General features: G+C 42.6%; 1 long non-coding RNA gene across 1 annotated transcript in view; it reads right to left on the reverse strand.

Annotated features, from left to right (window-relative positions):
• Window positions 1–12,635: 12,635 nt before the first annotated feature.
• LOC140336265 (uncharacterized) overlaps window positions 12,636–18,749 on the reverse strand; it is a 25,061-nt gene continuing 18,947 nt past the window's right edge. The window contains exon 3 of the long non-coding RNA XR_011921859.1: window positions 12,636–12,781. This is a non-coding gene — a long non-coding RNA (uncharacterized lncRNA). The remainder of the gene's footprint in view (window positions 12,782–18,749) is intronic.

Raw genomic sequence — 18,749 nt, forward strand, 5'->3', positions numbered from 1 at the left:
TGTAGAACACTGTGCCTTTCAGTAACACGCATGGGGAGTCTGCTGTGGTAGTAAAATAATACTGTGAGTCAGTATGACATGCAGATTACAGGCGTCGTTATTAGAATCACTGCACACTTCACTTATTTGGGCAGTCACAAGGCCAAAACTGACCAAATAAGTCAACTATGAACTTGAGCCCTACAGGTCCATGTTAGCGTCACGAAGAAGAGCACTCCTTTTACACCCTCTTTAGCTGATTCCACAAAGATGTCTACAGAACCTGTTCTATTAACGGATTATACAATTAGAGCCCCCCCCAACAGAGTGGAGAGGGTGACTGAGGTGGTGGCAGCAGCAGCATCAGGTGGAGGCAACAGAGTGGCACAATGACCGAGTGTGGAGTTGGAAACAGCATCATGAGGCTACAGAGTGGCACAATGACAAGGTCTGGAGGTGGCGGCAGCATCAGCATCAGGCGGAGTCCATAAAGTGGTATAATGACGGAGTCTGGAGGTGGCGGCAGCATCAGAAGGCTCACTATAAATAAAGACCATGAAAGTGGGGCCTCTTGATCTGTGTAACTATTGGATTCGGAGCAGGAGGTGTCAGAAAATTTACCACAGGGATAACTGGCCACAGAGTGGCACAATGACAAAGTCTGTAGGTGGTGGCAGCATAAGGAGGCAACAGAGTGGCACAATGACATAGTGTGGAGGTGGCAGCAGCATCAGGAGACCACAGAGTGGCAAGGTGACATAGTGTGGAGATGGCCGCAGCAGCATCAGGAGACCACAGAGTGGCAAGGTGACATAGTGTGGAGATGCAGGAGCAGCATCAGGAGACCACGAAGTGACCCAGTGACAGAGTGGGGCAGTGGGTGGCAATACCAGTACCTGCTGACGAAGGTGGGTAAAAGAAGGAGTACTTGGCATCTGATGTGTGGCATCAGGCAGGTGGCATCATCAGAGTAGTAGCTGAGGCTGGTAGCCAGAAGAAACCGGTCTCTTTTGTCAAGGTTTGGGTCAGGCTGCATGGATCATCTAATCAGATGCATCAAGCATTGGTGGGTGGAAATCCTGGCTGATCCACACCTGATTCATCTTGACAAAGATCAGTCCCTCCACATTTTGGGTGGGCAAGCCAGTTCTTCTTGTGGTAACTATGGACCCCGCCGCACTAAACAACTGCTCTGATGCCACACTACTGGCCGGGCAGGACAGCTTTTGCAGGGCAAACTCAGCCAGTTGCGGCCACAAATCCAGTTTGGCTGCCCAGTGGTCCAGCGGATCTTTAATGACGGCTGGCAGGGTACACGCCAAGTATGCCGCCACCTACTGGTTTAGGTTCTGCTCTATGTCTAGCAGCTGGTGAGTAGTTTCTTCACTATGCAGGTGAAGAAAACTGCTTATGATCGACTCTGAACTGGCTGCTGCTGATGGAGCTGGTACTGCTCCTGCCACCCCAACCCTCCACAGCAGCCATGGCAGTGGAACGTGAGTGCAGAGGTCTCCCCCGATCAGACCTGTGGGAGGATGAATGATGGCCCAGATAGGCAGCAGCCAACTGACTACATAGGATGTCTCTGTAGAAGTTCAGTTTTTCCTCCCTCTCAGCGGGTGTAAAAAGGACCCCATTTTGGACTGGTAGCGAGGGTACAACATATGGAGGGTGGAATTCCAACTGGTGGAAACTTCGCATATCAGCCTAAGTTGGGGGATGCCGTTCTACCGCTGCAGCTTAAGGAGGGTGTGCTTTGTGATGTACGAGTGGTTGAAGTGCATGCAAAGTTTTCTGGCCATTTTTATGATGTCTTGCAGATGGGTGGAAGACTTCAGTAACCGCCTGACAACCAGATTGAAAAGGTGTGCCATGCAGGGCGCATGGCTCAGTCTTTCCTGACACAGCACCAACACCATGTTCTTCCTGTTGTCGGTCACCATGGTTCTGATTTTGAGTTGTCGCGGAGAAAGCCAGGATTCGATTTCTTGATGAATCACACAGAGCAGTTCCTCCCCTGTGTGACTCCGTTCACCTAGGCAAACTAGGTGTAGAACAGCGTGACACCACCGTGCCCTGAACATGTGGTATGTGGGAGGGGCACTGTGAATTGTCCCTGCAGTGGAGGCTGAGGACACGGTGGAGGATGAGGAGACAGAGGCGGATGTTGTCGCAGAACCAGTGGCGTGAGAACGTGGAGGCGGAAGTGGTGTCACCTGGCCAAGTTGCTGGTGTGGCTGTGCAGGAACCACATTCACTCAGCCATAAAGGACATGTATTGTCCCTGACCGTAGTTACAGCTCCACATGTCGGTGCTGCCGTGTACTTTGGCAGACACCGACAGGTTCAAGGACTGGTCCACTGGTCCACGAGGTCTGTGAAGGGCTGATACTGCTTTTTTTCACAAAGAAATCATGGCTTGGGTCTCTCCACCTTGGCTCGGCACAAGCCATCAGTTCTCTGAAAGGTGCAGAGTCCACCACTTGGAAAGGGAGGGACTGCAGCACCACCAACTTGGACAGGAGCACAATTAGCTTCTGCGCCGTTGGATGAGTGCACGCATACTGTTGTCTCTTGGCAATCACTTTGGTGATGGATTGCTGACAGAATGACTGACAAGGAGTAGGAGGGGGAGGAGCAGGAGCATCTGAACCAGCAGAAGATGGAAATGACATACAGCTCCCTTCAGCTGAGGTGATGGAGCCTTGACTGGCTGAAACACGTTGCGTGCCACTGGGTGATGCAGCGGTTGCTCCGGCAGGCTGGACCACCACATCGGAGCCACAATTCTCCCAGGCCACTTCATGGTGACGCTGCATATGTTGACGCAGGGCAGTGGTGCCAACGTTGGCACCCTGGCCACGTTTCACCTTCTGCCCACACCGCCGAGTAGGTGATTTTCCCCCCAACACTCTGCATGTTTGGCTCCCGACCTCCCACTGCTGCCACCCTGCTGACTCCCAGCCATACTACCACCTTTCTTGCTCAGCCGCTGCCTCACGGGCAAGCTGCCAGCCTCTTATCCTGATGATGATGAAGCCCCTTCTTCACCCGGCTCCCAAGTGCAATCGGCTTCATCACCATCGAGTAGTGTCTGCACGTCACTGATCTCCTCCTCAACTGTCTCTGGGTCAGGAGCCTGACCGCTTGCAACACCAGCTCCCAAGCCACTCTCCTCATTACTACTTGCCTACCTAGCGGAGGAAGCGGTAGATGTCTCCTCCAGAACCTGGCTGGGCAGTAGCTGCTGACTGTCCTCTACTAGCTCGTCCTCGCTGTATAGTGGAGCTGAGCCCACAGCATACAATACTTCTGTGGCTGAGGGAAGAGTAAAGGATAGAGGCAGGTTGAGGACAGGTGAGGGCACAGGGCCTGCTCCCGGGCCATGCCAACTAAGGGTTGTGTCTGATGAACCCACCGACTGTTTGCTGGGGGTGTCTGATGTCACTTGGGATGAAGTGGATGACCAAGTTAACCAATCAAGGACCGCTGGGTTGCTGGTCAAGACACGACCGCTAGATGACATTGGGAGCCCAGGACTCTCGCCGCAACTCCTGCTGACATGCCCCTTTACTCTGCTGCGACCTCTGCCTGTGCCAGAAACATTTAGGCCTATGCCACTCCTCTGTGCATGGCCTGGCACTTCTCTGTCTGACATCCTTTTAGCTGAACTAAATAAATTAAAAGCAAATTAAAACACATCTAAATGCGACTAATATATTTTTCTTTTTGTACGCTTTTACCACAAATAACGCCAACAGTGAACTGTGTATATATTTTTCTTTTTGTACTGAAATAGGCCACTAAACGCTTTCACCACAAATAACTGCAGAAGTGAACTGAGAATATATTTTTCTTTTTGTACTGAAATAGGCCACTAAACGCTTTCACCACATACAACTGCAGAAGTGAAATGCGTGTATATTTTTCTTTTCCCACAAATATATAAACCACTTAAGGCTTTTCAAAATAGCACCTGCACCCCAATAACAAGAACAAATTGCTGGAATGACAGAGCTGTATAATAACTATTTGGATACCCAAATAATCTTTCCCTGCACTTCTAAATGACTTTTCTAGCACTGTCCCTAGCACCTTCTGACGTCTCTACCTGCACTTCAAGATGCTGTGAAATTATTCCTCCCTATCCTTTCCCTGTAATTATAAATTGTTTTTTCATTTTTTTTTTCCAATCACTCTCCCTAGTCCCTGCAGACATCTCTCCCTGCACTCAGAAAGCTGTCAAATGTCTTAATCCAAGATGGCTGAGGCTATTTATAGGGCTATGGCATCACAGGGCTGGCTGGCTGCTGATTGGCTGCATGCATGGCAATATGGGTCATCCCACCTTCCCAGAGTTCCTTGCCCCATGTCCTCACATGTGTAGCCACCATTTTAGCCGCCATTGAGATTCTTTACCACAAAGTCCGAGGAAATTTGCATTCATTGCAAATCAAATTTTTCCTGAAATTCGTATCGAATTCCACTTCATGAGCTTCATTTCTCTCATATCTAGTAAACATATGTACGTTCTTACATACAGGTACATAGAGTTTTCAGAGGAGATTCAATAACAACTTTTGTTGTTATACATTTACTCTGCAGATTTTCACAGCATGTTAAAGAGATTGCAAATAGCCATAGAAAGCGTCTGGTAAACTATTGCTAATGTTAGATGAAAAAAACATGCAGTAATGTGGAAAAACTAGTGGAAACCTTTCTTAGCACATTTTCTGGTTCTGGAATGTAAATGCAAACCTATTTTGACATTTCATAGATAATGGGATAGAACATTGCAACTGTCAAGCACAGAAAACTTTAGAGAAGTTCTTTCTCTAAATTTCTTAATCCCATAGTGGTAATCCTGAGTGTGACTGGGGGTGGATTTTTAATGCAAAAGCGGTAATCCCGAGTCTCACTCGGGGTAAGAAAAAAGCCTCTGTTACCCGCTACCCGTGATCCAGCAGTGATCCAACGATCCCACTCTGATACTGGGGCGTCTGTTTCGTTAGATTACTCTGTAATCTGCTTTTGAATGTCACCCGGGGTCCCCAGCTACACCGCTGCTTGCATCACCAGTTAGATGCGATGCACAATGTAGGACTTCTGCATTGTGCATCGCATCTAACTGGCGATGCAAGCAGCAATTGTAAAATTCCGGGGGTGATGCCAGTGGTGATTTCCCCCCCAGAATTTACTATTGCTGCTCACATCACCCGGTGATGCGAGCAGCAGCATTGGTGGATTTAGAGGTTGAGGCAGGGTGGGACATCCCCAATCGCACCACCTGGGAAGATGTGACATTTTCCGGGTGATGCGAGTGGCGTGATGGATTGTGGGGGTGTAGCTGGGCGGGAGATTTTAAAGCAAATTTTAATGTAATCTGCTTTTAAATAGTTCTTACAGTTTAAAACACCAAAAAACACATAATAAATGTACAAATATATACATATTTTAGTGCACCAAACATCATTTCCCAGTGACCTGATTTACATTTTGTTCACTATTAGCCCTCACCTTGATCTGACCTTTTGTTGAACTTTTTCTGATCTATTTCATCATTTCCTAAATGTATAATTTGATCACTTTGTTTTTGACCTTGATTTTTCCTGGTAGATTACTGGAGACTTGACCACATGGCATCCAAATGGCATCTCGCCGGCGCAAGCGCTGTTTTGGAGGAACTTGAAAGCAGCGATAGGGATTTGCAGTCACTTGTGCAATCGAGCAATAGTAATTCACCATGAACGTTGTCATCAGACAGCGAAAGTGAACTGGGCGACGATTCTTGTTTCAATCTGTTTTTATTATTTTAACACAGTATTACAGAACACTTAATGAAAATATCACATACATAAACAAAGGAGAAAGAAGGACCATGGAAAACTCACGGCCCTCCATTACAATCACAAATTTTGATACAAGTGACATTTTACATTTATATAACAGTTCTGATGAAAATGGGGATAACCAAAGGGGAAGAAAAACAAGGGGTATGGGGAAACACAGAAGGAGACATACATAGCATATGACTGAACATTTCTAAAATAAGGGAGCTGACATAATAAAGGGATCTAATAAATCAAATACCAGAAACCTCCCCGGGTATACCGGAGAATACAACAGATCATCTCTATGCAAAAATAGTTAAAAAAAAATGGAAGGACAAACAACGGAGTAGCCCAGGGGTGGAGAAAAGATTAGGCAAGGGAAAAGAGGAGGGGGGGAAGCACCCGACTGGCCTATTACATATATATTCTACCAATCTACTATGTGCCTAATTAAGACAAGTTCAACATCTCTTGTATCCTCTATTAAATTACTGCCAAAGTAATTTAAATTGGGTTGATTCCTTGAACCAATCCCAGGCAGACCATATCAACTTGTATTGCTCCCACTTATTGTCGTCCTCCGCTACAAGCCTTTCCAAGTGCTGTATCTTTTCTAGTTCTGCCAGCCAATCTTTCATGGTGGGTACCGTGGTCTGTTTCCATTTTCTGGGGATAATTGTCCTGGCAGCCGTAAGGAAATGCCTAAACACATCTCTCTTACTTGCCTTTATAGACGCGGGGAGGATGGATAACAAAGCTATTTGAGGGGTTATCCTCAAATCCGAGCCAGTCACACAGTTATAAATATCCACTATCTGAGTCCATAACTTACGGATACTGGAGCATTCCCACCAAATATGTAACATTGTGCCCTGTTGGGTATGGCAACGCCAGCACCTATCAGAAAGGGAAGGGAACATACGATGGGTATCTGTGGGGCATAGATACCATCTGGAGATAATTTTATAATTGATCTCTTGGGCCTTACAAGGGAGTGACATTTTGTGAGTTAAAATAAATGCCTTTTCCCATTCTAACGGGGAAATAGCTACCCCCAATTCTTTTTCCCAGTACCTTGTGTAGGTGGGAACTTTGTCAGCATATAGTTTAATCAGGATCTCATAAATCTGCGATATCACGTGGATCGGCCTGTTCGGTGAGCGTAATAGAGATTCAAAAGCCGTGGGGCTCCTTTGTGTGGAATACATGGCCAGAAAAGTCGAGATAAAAGATAACAGTTGGTTATATAGTAACCACGCTGTCGGAAGCCTCTGCACCCTAGTGTCAAACGATGAAAAAGGTGGGATTCTTTCATTCTGGAGTATACTGCATATCTGCCTATTATCCTGAGCTGACCAAGATAAAAATTTTTTAGCTTTCATCGCCGGTGGAAATGAGGGATTGTCAAATAGGGGGGTCATGGTTCCTATTTTAGAAGACACATGACCTGTCTTAATAAGGTTGTCACATTCCTTTAGAAGGTCAAAAGTAATACTTGGTAACGGTTGAAGCAATTGCAGCTTAGACCTATCCACCCATAGTATAGAACATAGATCAATTGGGGATAGTACATTTTCCAATACTACCCAACTTTTCCTGTCGCTATTGTGAAACCAATCAACTATACGGGTCAACAGAGCTGCTCTGTAGTAAGATCTAATATCAGGAACACGCGCTCCGCCAAGATTTTTAGGTCTGATAATATACCGAAAGGCTATTCTCGTACGTTTTGTTTTCCATAAGAACTTTCTACAAAGTTGCTGTAGCTTGCTTACAAAAGCCAATGGCAAATATAACGGAATCGTTTGGAAAATGTACAGCATTTTGGGTAAAATGTCCATTTTAAGGGTATTAATTCTGGCAAACCATGAAAGAGGAAGTAAATCATATTTGCCTAGTTCCATCTTTAATTTACTTAACAGTGGCTCGCAATTATATCTGAATAATTTAGCTGGGTCAGCTGATATAAAGATTCCTAAATATTTAAGTTTCTAATTGCATTGCCTAAAAGAAGTATGATCTCTGAGGAACTGTACCTGAGTAGGGTGAAGCGAAATATTGAGCATTTCGGATTTATCGAAATTTACTTTGAAATTACTCAGTATCCCAAATTTCTCGAATTCCTCTAAAATTGCAGGGATAGAAGTCTGCGGGGATGATATATACATTAACAAATCATCAGCGAATAGGGATAGTTTATAGTGTTGTTTCCCAATCTGGATCCCTTGCACATGTGGGTTTGACCTCAGCGCCACCGCAAGATGTTCCATCACTTTAGCGTACAATAGAGGGGACAATGGACATCCTTGTCTAGTACCATTAACAATAGGAAATGGAGTTGACAGGCCTCCATTAACTCTTACTCGAGCCGTAGGGGATGAGTATAATGCAGCTATCCTGGCTATCATCAGTGGGCCCAGACCTATCTGGCGCAACACTTGATACATAAATGACCAATTCACCCTATCAAACGCCTTTTCTGCATCTACTGATAGCAGACACATGGGGGTCTGGGCCATTTTGGCTGCATGAGTGATCAGTATAGTCTTCAGCGTATTATCCCTGGCTTCCCTTCCACTAATAAAGCCCACTTGATCTGTATGAATCAGAGTCTGTAAATGCCGGGACAGTCGGTTAGCTATCAGTTTAGAAAAGAGTTTAGCATCCACATTGATTAAAGAAATTGCTCTGTAGTTTGAGCATACCGAATGGTCCTTACCGGGTTTGGGGATAACAGTAATATGTGCCTCCAAGCTTTGAGGAGGGAAAAAAGATTCCCCCGATATAGAGGAAAACACCTTTGTCATAAACGGGGTCAAAATCTCGGCATGCAGCTTATAAAATTTGGGTGTATACCCGTCCGGGCCTGGGCTCTTACCAGCCGGAGTATTTTTAATTACCGCAGACACCTCCTCCACCGTGAAGGCAGATTCCAAACTCGCGGACACTTCCGGATCTAATTCCGGTAACGCAGTGGATTCTATATAGTCCCTGAGGGAGGAAGGAGTGTGCAGTACAGCTTGGATATTGTACAAACCAGCATAGTATTGTCGAAACTCTGATAAGATCTCCTGAGGGAAGGCCGTAACATTACCTTTAGTATCTCTGATATGTGGGACATACGTGGCAGCTGGTCTGGGGTGAAGCCCCCTTGCCAGAAGACGGCCACATTTTTCCCTATATTGGTAGAAAGATTTACGATATTTATCTCTATATTTTTGGTGAGCCAAATCATATAGTTCCAATAAACGTCTTCTTGCAGATGTTAAGTCAGCAAACACATCTGAGGACATGTTACTTTTATGTAACCTTTCCAATTTCCTTATATTGTTAAGCGTAAGGGCTATCTCCTGGCATCTGATTTTTTTAAGTCTAGACCCCTGTTGGATTAAAACCCCACGGAGCACTGCTTTAAGAGCCTCCCATTGAAAGGGTAATGGGGTCTCGTCCTCTTCATGGTCTTTTAGAAAATTTCTTATAGTATCTAAAACTGCCCCCTCACACACGGAATCCCTAAACAGTGAGTCGTTACATTTCCATGTCCACTCCTGGGAACCTACTAAAGGGATTTGAATAATTAAGGAAACCGAGGCATGGTCAGACCATGGGCAGCTGTCAATAGTTGCCTCAGGGTGCCAGTCCAGAATCCTATGGCTAGCAAAAATATAATCAATTCGGGAGTAGGTGCAATGGGGGTTAAAGTAAAACAGTTAATCTTTGTCACCAGGGTGCAGGGTTCGCCACACATCAATCAGTTGGAGATCATTTAGTTTGGCTTTAAATGCATTCAACTTAGAGTAAGATAAAGAGGAATGACCCGTTGACGTATCTACTCTAGGGTCAAGGGGAAAATTAAAATCCCCCCCCGATTATCAAGGTTCCTTCTGCAAATGTAGTAAGTTTATTCAGGAACTGGACAGCCGCTAATGTCGGTTGATGATTTGGAGAATAAAATGATGCCACCGTGTACTTCCTTTCCCATAAGGAAACCTTAGCAAAAACATATCTCCCATGCGGGTCCACGCAGGTGTCCAGTACCTGAATTGGGATAGTTTTGTGAAAGGCTATGGAAACCCCCTTAGTTTTACCATCAGGGTTGGAGCTATGGATCCATGTAGTGTAATAGCGATTGTGCAAAGAGGGGATCTTTTGAGAAGAAAAATGTGTTTCCTGAAGCATTAAAATATGTACTCTAGACTTGTGTTGACCATATAAAAGTTGGGATCTCTTTTTAGGGCTATTGAGTCCTTTGGCATTAAGGGAACGTATTTTCAATCCTCGTGAGTTGTTTGGCTGAGTAGGTAGCATATTTATTCCTGTTGGAGAATATATCAAGTAACCACTATTAAGTGGGTAGGACACAGGATTTAACTAACAAGGCCAGTCGGGTAGGGGTGGGCAAAATTAGGGTTCGGGACAGCAGTTGGCTGGGGGTGGGCTAGTTCCCAGTCGTCTATGGGAAACTAAAAAAATAAGGAACTTCCTTATTTGCCGCCTTCACCGGCGGAACTCCTATGCGGGGTAATATGGCCGAGCGATAGGAGAATAAATTACAACCGTTATAAATAGATCTATTCGGGGGAAAAGCCAGTAATATAGTAGGTCATCTGGGACCCTGGCATAGCTGTAAGTATTAGGAACATTACACCAGTCAGAACAATACGAAAATCAAGAAAAAATAGTAAAAGCACCTCTCTATAAATGATAACCGTGGACACCCCCGCGCATCCCATTAAAAACCTTTTTAAACCAAAACTGATGTCCTCAGCAGGATCCAGTAACTAGTGATCTACCTCCGGAAAACAGCCTACTTACATATCACTCTATATATATGTAAATCTGCTAAGTTACATAACATGTACTATGACGAGATCATATACAGTACAATGACTCCATACATTACCCAAAAGAGGACCCGACAGTAGGCCTTGGTGGAGGTGGCCTTTCGAGCCAAAGGGAACATAACATTAGAATGTCCAGGGTATATAGATGTCCTTATACAAATTTGGGTATAGAGTAATTTGTAGTTTGTAAGGCAACATAAGTATGAAAAACTTTTCATCGATCTGCCGAGTCCAACCAAAGCGGGCTGCGGGGCTGTCATCCATACATCCGTCATAACCTGGAGGTCTGTTAAGAGTGTTCGGTCGATGCAGATGGAAAAGAGTCTGTCCCTCGTCTTGGGCTTTGTGGACGATCAGGAGGAGTAGAAGATGAAGTATGGCGCTGATCCATGCGATTGGGGCCCCCGATAGGCAGGGATAGAGGTACTGTAGGCCACTCTGCTAGTCTTATGTCAGGAAGCTGAAGGTCCCTCAGGAATTGTAGTAAGTCCGCAGGACCTCTGAAAAAATAATTTTTACTGCCAGATCTAGCAATAAGATGAAAAGGGTATCCCCAGCGATAGGGGATGTTCCGTTCCCGGAGCACATCCAATAGAGGTCTCACTGCTCTCCGCAGATCTAAGGTATGTTTGGACAAATCCGGCAGCAATTGTATTTGGGCTCCAGCATATTCAAGGACTTTGGCAGTTCTAGCTTTTTTTATGATGTCTTCTTTAGTTCTGTAGAAATGGATGTGGCAGATCACATCCCTAGGTCGTTGGGGATCTCTCCCCCGAGGGCCCAGGGTTCTATGCACTCTATCTATTTCAATATCCATTTCCGGGGGGATCGCCAAAAGATTGTCGAAGATAGTGTATGTGGCATTATATAACTCAGAGTTTGGTACTGTCTCTGGTATCCCGCGGTTGCGGATATTATTGCGTCTGTTACGTTTTTCAGCATCATCCTGCATTAAGTAGAGCATGTTAATTTGTGCGGCTTGGCGCTCTAGGATAGCATCATGAGAGGCCATTTGAGAAGAAAGTTCTGAACAAGTATTCTGAAGCACGGTAGTAGTACTGGACACCTGTTGCAGGGTCTGTTGAATATGATGGAACTCTGCTTTACAGCTTGCTTCCAGCCTCCCAATACTATGATCCAAGTCAGAACGAGTAGGTAGCGCTCTGAGGTGGGCTTTCCAATCCCAGGTATCATCATCTCTCTCTTGGGAAAATAGAGGCCTAGAATATACTCCTGAACAAGATAGATCACTGGGGCTCAACTGATTAGAAGCAGGGAGGTCAGTTACCTGTTCTGGTGGGGGCTCTGCTGTGTTCGCTTGGTCCATGTGACCTGGGTCAGATGCTTGTGCTGCGATCACGGGGAGGGTCCGGTCCGGTCCGCGTCACCACGTGATCCGGATCCTGCAATAAGTTGAGGCGGCGGCTTTGCGGCCTGGTCAGTCGCGGCCCTGTTGCCGGCCAGAAACAGCCCTGGAATGGCCCTAGGGGCCGGTATCTCCCCACCGGACCGTCCCTTCTGGTTTCCCTTCATCTTGGGTCCCATCTCCGTACGTGGTAAGGCACTGCTATGCTGATCAATGTGGCTTTTCCCCCTTCAGATCGCGGAGCTGTGCTACCACGCGTCCTTCTCCGCCATCAGCCGGCCAAGCCCCCCCTGAGCGACGATTCTAACCTAAGGTCAGTGCTGAGCGCACATGGTGTCCTACTGACCTTGATGCGGACCAGGCAGCACCGCCAAGATTTCCATTTACCCTGGGACCTGGGATGAAAATTGAGGCTGAATGGGACAACCCCTGGCATACCTGAAGTTGTTTTTGACCAATGAAGTTATTGAAAAAATTGTGGGGGAGACAAACAGGTAAAAAAGAATATACGGTGAAGAACACCAATTTTTGTAGCGAGATTTTTTAGGCCAGTATCAACAACATATATTATAAAAATAATAAAATGTTTTATTAATATTTACATTACAAGGCTTGTTTTCCAGTACATAAAGCCACATAAAAACCATTATTAACCACAATAATCTCTCATTTCAAAGTGTCCTTGTGAGGGATACATTCCGGGTAAATTCTGTAAGCGTTTCGTGGAAATAGCCGCTTCCTCAGGAGAGAGGAGAGAGAATCTACAACCATAAAGAAATTACATTATTATCATCAATTAAATTATTACTACATTAACAGAAAATATTACATTAAACTAAACATATTATACATCAATGTACCTAAAGCTTCTGTTCTTAGCAACACTCTCTGTTAGGATCAGTAGTGGGGAACAGATCAGTAGTCATGGCAGTGAAACTGTTATATGTTTTGCTCTGATATCAATCTGGTAGCAACATAAATATGATAACGTTTTAAATTTTCTGTCCCTTCATGTTCTACATGTATAATCATTCCTAATAGCCCATTATTGCCCACTTTGTATGGATTCCAAGCAATGTTGCAAAACCATGCTCCAGGTCCCATTGCCAAACAACTTAACTGCGATGCCGACAAATTAATTTTTAATTGGTTATACAACATGCATACCTCTTTACATTCATGCCAGCATATGGTTAATGTTATAGTTAAAACCACCACAGTGATAATGTGGTAACCAACCCATATGTAATTATTTTTCACCACTTTGTGCACATTCACTGGGGTTAGCAACTCACTTACTTTAAATCACATATAGTTGTTATTACAATTTTGAAGTCCTTAAGTTTTAATGTTATTTCTATTAGTCCTAAAAAAAGGGAATGAATCCATAAGTCCCAGAAAAATGACAGACTTCAAAAAGACTCAATAGTAAGCAATTTTTACTTACAATTTTGGATGGAACTTGAAGCAAACAATAATACCGTGCTGAAATCTCACTGAGCCACACCTTTACACACCAGCTCCCCTACATGCAGTCGGCGTCTCATGTATCAATTCTGTTTCTTATGAAGAGAAGATCCTCCTACGTCATCAGCCCGGGTCCCACCCTTCAGCACATACACACCAGTCAATGGTAACCATCTTTTCACCTCCAGACAGGGACCTGTCACCACCACCACCAGAAAACCTTCATATATAAGATTATATTTTGTATCATATATCTCCAGCAGCATGACCCTCCCACTCCCTTTGTTTGTTAATAATGGTTTTTATGTGGCTTTATGTACTGGAAATGAGCCTTGTAATGTAAATATAATAACAAATTTTCTTATTTTTATAATATATGTTGTTGATATTGGCCTCAAAAATCCCGCTGCAAAAATTAGTGTTCTTCACCTTATATTCTTTTTTCTGGGTTTAATAAGGGATGTAGCCTACGTGATATATAACCTATGTATAGGTGGAAATCTTCTTCTTTGAGACAAACAGGTAAGCCGCTCTGTGTTTTTTTTATGCAAACATGTATGCTGCTCTGTGTTTGTTATCATATTACTTGTAACCTTAACTACTGTATAAAGAACATATTCTAAAAAAAAATATTTTTTTTTTTATGCAAAGAGCTACACTGCTGTGTGTTTGCTAACATATTACTTGCAACCTTCACCACACTATAAAAGAACATATCCTAAAATACATTTTTTATTTTGTTTTATGCAGGTACACTGGACAACAACAAGGCGCTCCACACCTGAGATTTGCAAGAAGCAGAAAGTGGGAACCTGTGACCAAGGATGACATTTGGCTGTTTTTGGGCTTGGTGATCTTTCAGGGAGTTGTGGGCAAACCCATGCAGAAGTGGTACTGGTCCAAATATAAAATGATTGCAACTCCATTCTTTGGCACAGTCACGCCAGAACACCGATTTTCCCTCATCATGAAGTACCTGCACTTCACAAACAAGAATTTAATGAGACTACCCATCCTGCACCAAAACTGAAGAAAATTTGGGAAGTGTCTCAGATGATTCTAAAAATCAATGTGCCAGACAGAGACATCAGTATTGACGAAAGTCTAATGGCTTACAAGGGAAGGCTCAGCTTACAAGGGGAAGCTGCAGTACATTGCGTCAAAGAGGGCACGATTTGGTGTGAAAACAAATATGCTGTGCGAATCCTCATTTAGTTACATATGGAAAATAGTACATTACACTGTAAAAGGGAAAAAATTCAACCCCAGATACAGCCATTATGGATTGGCAACATCTTCAGTGCTATCTCTTATGGAGCCATTGCTAAATCAGGGCACAACTGACAATAATGTGTCACAACTAACAATTTCTACACCTCTCCTGAGCTTTATGAGTTCCTTCTGCAACACAGAACAGATGTCTATGGAACTGTTGGGGCTAACCGGCGCAACCTGCCAGCACTGTTTGCAAAAGGGAAGCTGAAGACAGTTTTTGAAATTGTTGCCTGGCAGAAAGGAAAGATGATGGCCCTGAGATGGTGTGACAAGAAATATGTGTGCCTGATGAGTACGGCCCATGATGCCTCCACCGTTCTGGTACACACAAAACGTAGGAAAGATGTGATGAAGCCACAGGTGGTGACTGACTACAACAACCCCATGGAAGGTGTGGACAGAGCTGACCAAGCCATGATATTCTATCCAACGATGAGGAAACAGCAAAGGAAGTATTACAAAAAGATGTTCAGGCTTCTAGTTGAGCAGTGCCTATGGAATGCCTACATTCTGTACAGAAAAAATAGTCAGAGGCCTGTGAATCATTCAGAATTTTTTTAGCAAGTTTCCAAATCCATAGTCAAGAACCACCAAACACCATCAGTGGCTATGAATAGACCTGGACGTCGTGCTTCCACCATTGTCAACCCAGAACGCCTGACCGGCCGTCACTTCACATAATTCATCCCACCAACCGAGAGAAAGGTTTGCTGCTCAAAGACCAATGACAGAGGAAGGAAGATCCACAAGGAAACCAGGTTCTACTGTCCTGACTGTGATGTTGGACTTTGTGCAGCACCCTGCTTCAAAATTTACCACGCTGGGGATGTCTGCTAGAAATGTAAATTTTTTTTTCTAAAATCTACCTTTAATTAATATTATTATTTATATTAATATTGCACCGTTGTTTAGACAAATTTCAGTTAAATTTTTGGATAAATTAGTTTTTTTTTGATAAATTACATTGTTGTGGTCTATTATTTCAATATTTTTATAACTATTATTAATAATTATCTATTATATTATAATTTATGATTATAATATAATAAATAAATATAATTATTATACCCAGAAGTTAATCCTAAGAATTACAGGCCCACAATATAAACAACAAATTTCCAAGCAAAAAAATTGTATCAATTTTTGCATAATAAAACTGACAGAATTAGAATGCTAGGGGGTTAAAGAGATGGCCAAGGTATAGTTATTACTGAAGATATTGTACAAAAATTAATTTGCCCATATCTGCTGTGCATAGCATATCACATATCATATGTTCTGGTTTTGTACTGCTTGTGAAATTTATTGTGTTCTGGTCTTCACCAGAGCACCCTTAAAGGAAAGATGGACCGGTACCTTGCTGCTGAGTGACTACCGGATTGTGTTGTGGTCCCATGCTACACCCAGGCTGACCTAGTCGTAATGTTGCTTGGCAGTTCTTGTTCCTGTTCTTTGCCTGATCAGTGGTGTTACTCCCACTCTGACCACCAATAATGTATCTCAGTGGAAGAAGTTCTTGGCTTCTCAGCATCAAATGGGAAAAGAACAGGGCCAGCTGAAAGGCATGGTAAAGACTATTTGGATCATTTTGATCATTTACCCTTGTCATGCACCTATTTTGAATGAAAGTATTTCCATTCAACCTTTATTGCCCTGGTATTGGCTCCAGGATCAGGGGAGCAGAGCTGTCAGCATAAAGTTGCTGAGGAAAGGGAAATCCTGATCAGTCTTTCCCTTTCCTCAGGGAGCAGAGCAATCAGCGGAGCTTTATGCTGACAGCTCTGCTCCCCTGATCCTGGAGGCAATACGAGGGCAATAGAGGTTGAATGGAAATACTATCTCCATTCATTCCAACACTAATCAGGACACCACAGAGGGGCATAATTAAGTATCTGCAATTTTTGGAGAGAAATACAGAAATTTTTATTGCTTTTTTGAAAGATAGCAAGTGGTATCAGAAGGAATTTTCTGTATTTGTTTTAGAGAAATACAGAACTTTTCTGGCTTTTCTGATAGCAAGTGGTATCAGAATTAAATATCTGTATTTTTTACAGAAATACAGATATTTTTATGGCTTTCTTGATAGGTACAAGTGGTATCTGAATTAAATATCTATTTTTTTACGCGATTACAGAACATTTTATGTTTATTTTGATAGATTTTTTGAGAGAAATACAGAATTTTTTATGGCTTTTTTGTTTGCAAGTGATAGAATGAAACATCTCTATTTTTTACAGAACTACAGATATTTTTCTGGGTTTTTATGTAGATAGCAAGTGGTTTCAGAATGAAATGTATTTATTTTTTTAGAGAAATACAGACAATTTTCTTTTTTTTTGAAAGCAAATGGGATCAGAATGAAATATCTGTATTTTGTGGAGATAACTACTAGAACTTTTATGGCTTTTTTGATAGATAGCAAGTGGTGTCAGAATGAAATATCTGTATTTTTTTACAGAAATACCAACATTTTTCTTTGTTTTTATAGATTGCAAGTGGTATCATAATTAAGTATCTGTAAATTGTGGAGAGAAATACAGAAATTTTTATTGCTTATATGATAGATTGCAAGTGGTATCAGAATGAAATATCTGTATATTTTTTACAGAAATACCGACATTTTTCTTTTTTTTATAGATTGCAAGAGAAATACAAAATATAAATTTGAATTTCCAAGTTATTTACTTTTATTTTATTTTGTTTTATTTTATAACAAAAATGGGAATGTTTCAAGTCTGTTCTACAAAAGCAAACTGAAAAATATATTCCAATGGGTAATACATTTAGGAGGTTAAAATTAAAACCTATGTGGCTCACAGCTGATGTTAAAAAACCATAAGGAACATGAAGAGGGCATTCCAAAAATTTAAAACTGAAGGATCACCCTCATCATTTGAAACCTATAAAGAATATAACAAAAGATGTAAAAAGGAGATAAAATGTGCAAAACTTCAAAATGAAAGATAGGTTGCAAAGGAAAATAGGGCAAACCCCCCAAAAAATGTCGGCCCCTTAAAGGATGTCTCTGGGTTGGTAACTAGGGATAAAGACAAGGCAGATTTACTAAAGACTTTTTTTTGCTCTGTGTACACAAAGGAAAATGGCAGAGCTCATGTCCAAATTCATAATAGCAATGTAAATGCCTTAAATGAGTCACAATGGTTCAGAATTATGATTAAGAAAATCAGATATGATTGAGAAACAGCTGGGAAAAAATTAAGGACGACAAAGCACCAGGACCTGATCATCCACGTATCCTCAAAGAGCTGGGATCAGTTATTTCAAACCCATTATTTCAAATTTTTAGAGACTCTTAAGTCACTGGCAAGGTACCGATGGATTGGCGTAAGGCCAATGTGGTTCCAATCTTCAGAAAGGGAGCAAAGTCATTACCAGGTAACTACAGACCCGTTAGTTTAACGTCCAAATTTGGAAAGGTCTTAGAGAGTTCAATAAATAACCACACAGAGGAGTTTCTGCTAGAAAATAATATTATAAGTGATAGTTAGCATGGCTTCAAGAGAGACAGAAGTTGTCAAACAAATTTACTCTCTTTTTATGAGGAAGTAAGTAAACAGGTAGACAGTGGAGTAGCAGTTGATATAGTGTACTTGGACTTTGCTAAAGCATTTGACACTGTACCCCACAGATGGTTAATATGCAAGTTAGGGTCGATAGGTTTAGAAAAGTCAATCTGTAAATGGATAGGGAAATGGCTTAAAGATTGAATCCAGAGAGTTCTAATGAGTAATGATTCATACTCTGAAAGGTGTAAGGGTATTAGTGGTGTACCCCAGGGTTCAGTGTTGGGACCGTTACTGTTTAACATCTTCATGATATAGAGTTTGGAATTAAAAGTACCATTTCTGTGTTTGCAGATGACACCAAACTATGTAATGGAATTAAGTCCATACAGGATGTCTATAATCTACAAGCAGACCTGGATGTACTGTGTGATTGGGCAGCCAAGTGACAAATGACATTTAA

Source organism: Pyxicephalus adspersus, chromosome 8, assembly GCF_032062135.1.
Source record: "Pyxicephalus adspersus chromosome 8, UCB_Pads_2.0, whole genome shotgun sequence".
In the NCBI taxonomy this organism is placed as follows: Eukaryota; Metazoa; Chordata; class Amphibia; order Anura; family Pyxicephalidae; genus Pyxicephalus; species Pyxicephalus adspersus.